The sequence below is a fragment of the Sturnus vulgaris genome, chromosome 2 (genome assembly GCF_052056855.1).
Source record: "Sturnus vulgaris isolate bStuVul1 chromosome 2, bStuVul1.hap1, whole genome shotgun sequence".
In the NCBI taxonomy this organism is placed as follows: Eukaryota; Metazoa; Chordata; class Aves; order Passeriformes; family Sturnidae; genus Sturnus; species Sturnus vulgaris.
In genome coordinates, this window is record NC_142244.1 from 20,231,739 (window position 1) to 20,235,829 (window position 4,091).

Consider the following 4,091-nt stretch of genomic DNA (forward strand, 5'->3'; position numbering starts at 1 on the left):
TTTTTTTTTTTTTTCCACAGGAGACTTGTGTTTCTCTTAAGCTTGATACTGAGAGAAGGAGCTGGAGGTTATGGATGGCTTCATTCCTTCCAACTGTGTATTTAATGAGGGGAAAAAATGCCAGCAGATAAAAGGTCACAAGCTTGGGACACAGGACTAAGTCTTGCCATGAGCTCAGCTGGGGAACCCTTTGGATGGACTGAGCAGATCTGTGTTTCTCCATCCCTCTGAAGGGCTGTGGGGCCAGTCCAGGAGTTGTTTGTCCAAGACAGTGATATAGGGCAACATCCTTTAGGGCTGCAGAGGGACAGGAAGGCACAGGGTGCTCTTCATCCTGAGAAACATCGATGGAGACAGACATTTCTCACCTTGCAGTGCATCACCATCATCACCAAAACTGCTCCTGGCTCCTCCAGATCTTCTCAATTTTATAGTTATTATATTTATTTCATATTTATCTACCTGTTATTTTTATGACTGAGCCATCCCTATTTCCTCCCCCAAACTGCAAGATTTCAGTGCAGTCGTCAGGGGATGCTGAGGGTGACAGGGACCTGATTTACCTGCTCCAATAATCCCTGCCAGTGACTTTCCTCCTGTTTTATGTACATCCCTCTTATCTCCTGGAAGGGGTTGCTGGTTAACTCCCCCAGAGCAGGCAAACACATCTATTGTGCAAACAGTGTTTCCTGACTTGGTGGACAAAAGATATCTTCATTTCCAGTTGCTGGGTAACCTCAAATATTCCCATTTTCACTCTCAGTAATCTCTTCAGAGCTCACTAGTTCACCATGGCTTCTGCTGCATGGATGGAGACCTTGCAAGGGCTTGTTGGGGCAGCTTGAGTAGGCAAAAAAAAAATGAAAGAGAGGTTGAAATACAGAGGAAGTAACAGGAAAATGGCTCTGTAAGACCTCCCTGTAAATGCTATTATGGTAAAATAATTATGCCTGAGGGGATGCTTACAATCAACACTCTCCTTGCACTTGTTAGAGGCACAAAGGGCTTGGAGAAAGAGGTAGGAAAAAGGACTTTAATGAAAATATTCTCAGCACAAACACAGGAAAGCGCCGAGCTCCCTCCTGTTTGCCCTGCATTCCCCGAGAGCTGGAGTGGGCAGAACAATGGTGTGTCCCTCTGCACGCTTCCTTCCCCTGCCCAGGCTGCTCGGATGCTCCGGGGCAGCCACAGCAGGGATTTGCCTCCCAGACAGAGACACGGACACGGCTCAGCTCCACTGCTGCCAGACATCCCCCAAGCCTTGCTTGCTTCATCCTTTATTTCCTCTTTGCCGAAAGGAGTTACCTCCAGGAGAGCTGGAGAGATACTGAGGACAAGGCATGGAGAGACAGGACACAGGGAATGGCTTCCCACTGCCAGAGGGCAGGGCTGGATGGGATATTGGGCAGGAATTGTTTCCAGGGAGGGTGGCAGGCCCTGGCACAGGGTGCCCAGAGAAGCTGTGGCTGCCCCGGATCCCTGGCAGTGTCCAAGGCCATGTCTGGGTCAACCAGACTGCTCAGGAAAGTGTTTCTCCATCAAAAACTTCCCCCCTGTGACCCTGGGGGGAGGAAAAAGGGTTTTTTTTCTGCTTACAGAAGGGATGGAACAGCACTTTTTCTTGGAGAATGCTGGTGCTGAGTTTAAGGATTAATTAGCCAATTCCTCCTGATCCCCCTCTTGTAGAAAACTGCAGCATCCCTCCCACCATCCATCCCAACCAAAGACCAGTGAGTGCAGTGACTCCTCTGAGACTTTGCTTTGATGCCCTTCTGAGCTGCTAGCCTTGTATTTCCCTGCCAGGAAACCAAAATGTCCTTTCTGGATGAATTTTCCCTTCCATAAGCACGTAACAAAACGCTTTCAGGATGTGTTGTGTAATCCCAAAACTCAGCCCTGGTTTAGAGCTGAGCCAGGTCCTAAAGGAGCAATTTAAAAAGGGAATCACACACAGGGAGTGTCACCAGGGTCCAGAGGGTTTTCAGGAGGGCTTTAGAGCTGCATCTTTTGGAAGTGAAGCTGGCTGGAAATGTGAGGAATGAGCACAGCAGAAATCCCTCCCATGCCAAAAGGAGATATTTAAAGTAGCTTGGAGCATTCAAGGCTCTCAGCACGGGACAAGGAGCTTATAAATCTGAAACCAACCTTGCCTGTCCGAAATTGCATCTGTTTTCCTAGAGGCTGCATGGAAACTCATGGTAAATTTCCTTCAGTTACTTTTCTTTGGCACTGCACGGCCCTTAGCAGCCAAAGTGCTGCTTTCAGGGGGCAGAGATGGTCCTTGTACTCACCTTTGCTGTCCTCAACGCTGCTTGGAGTGGCTGCAGAACAAATCCTTCCCCAGCCCTGCATCCTGGCAGGATCCTGGGTCGGATTCAAGCGGCCCAGCCACAGAAATATTCTGAAAATGTGCAAACTCTATCTTTCCAGAGGCATTTTCCTCAGCAAATGGATGCTGTAAAGAACTGACTGGCTGGTGCTACGAGCATCTGCAGAGTTTCTGAACCTCACGAGTTTGAAGAGTATTTCCTCTTAGTGCCAGGAAAAAAATATTTTTCCCTTGATCTTACAAAAGGCTGAACTCTTTCTGCTGAAGTTAAAAGGCAATTCTTAGGCACAAAACCAAGGATGTTTAAGGTTTGGCAAAGGTACCAGACTTTGTTATGTGCCTTGAAATATCTGCATCTGTATCTTTCCTGTCCTCTCCTGCACATCCACCCCCAAGCCAGCAGGACAACACATCCTAAAGCTCTGCTGTGGACCCACAACCAGGCAGCAAACAAAATGCTCCCACAGGATAGATTTTCATCAGGATTTAAGGTAATCACAGCTCTCGGGCTTGTGATGCTGAAATGTCTCCTGTCAGCAGTGCTGGAAGGAGGAGCACTTGGCAAAGGGCTGCCAGGACAGCTGCCTGTACCTCAACCCCACAGCTCCTCTGCTGTGCTGCTCATGGCTTGGATCAGACTCGAAATTCTGATTTTTCACCTCCAGTCTTGCCCTACTGCTGGGTGCAGCAGGATTATTTCTTCTTCTCCTAGGAAAAGAGCCAGTTGCCAGTGTGACCTCTCAGCTTAGTCTGCCTCAGTAAAGAGGAGTCTGGCATTTGGCTCATGCTTGCATGTTATTTTGACAGCACATCCCTTCCTTTTGCACTGCTTGGATCAGTCTCTACTTCAGGGCTGGACCAAAAAAGTGGAAAATGGCCAATTTGGATCAATCCATTGCTGTCAGCCAAGTGCTTTGTCACCTTGCATCAAGAAGGGCAAAGGATTCACAGCCAGGATACAGATGGGATTTTGCCACAGTGCTGGGCAGGCCTGGGCATCCTTCTCATCCCAAATAACCTGTGCTGCTGCAGTGTGAGGGAAACAAGTCCTGAGCATGGTGTAGATCCAACAAAACACTCGTCCTTCTCCCAAAATGCTACAACTCAAGGACCCCACACCAGGATGGCCTCAGTGTGGAGATCAGGTCCACCTGCACATTTGAGAGTTCAGGATCTCATGTAGGAGCAGGTACAGGTGATAAAGGGGGTAGAAAAAAGGGTGAGTTGGAAAGGGGGGGAGGATGCAGGAGGCTGCAAAGCCCAAACCTGCACTTTGTATCCACCACTATCCACCCAGGTGGGAACACAAAACATCCCTCCTACCCCAAGCTGTGCCTGCCCCATCCCTGGAATGTCCAGTGCCAGGCTGGACGGGGCTTGGAACAACCTGGGGCATTGGAAGGGGGGGGTTGGAATGCGATGATCCTTAATGTCCCTTACCACCCCTACCCCATTCTGCGATTCCCGGGTGCTCGCTGCCCTTTCGGGGCTCAGCATTCCCAAACTCCCGGGCACAGTGCCAAGCACTCCCCAACCCACGCGTGCCCCAACCTTTCCCTTTTCCCCCAAAGCAGAACCCTTGGGGGGGGGGGGGGGGGGGTGTTCGCTCGCAGCCGGGGCACACCCCAAAGAGAACAGCTCCCCACGGCTGGCTTCAGCTTCCTTTTCTTCTCCTCCTCCTCCTCCTCCTGTCGTCCCTGCGCTCCTCCCGCGCTGCCCGGGGCGGAGCCGCCCGGCCCAGCGCCCGCCCCGCTCCGAGCCG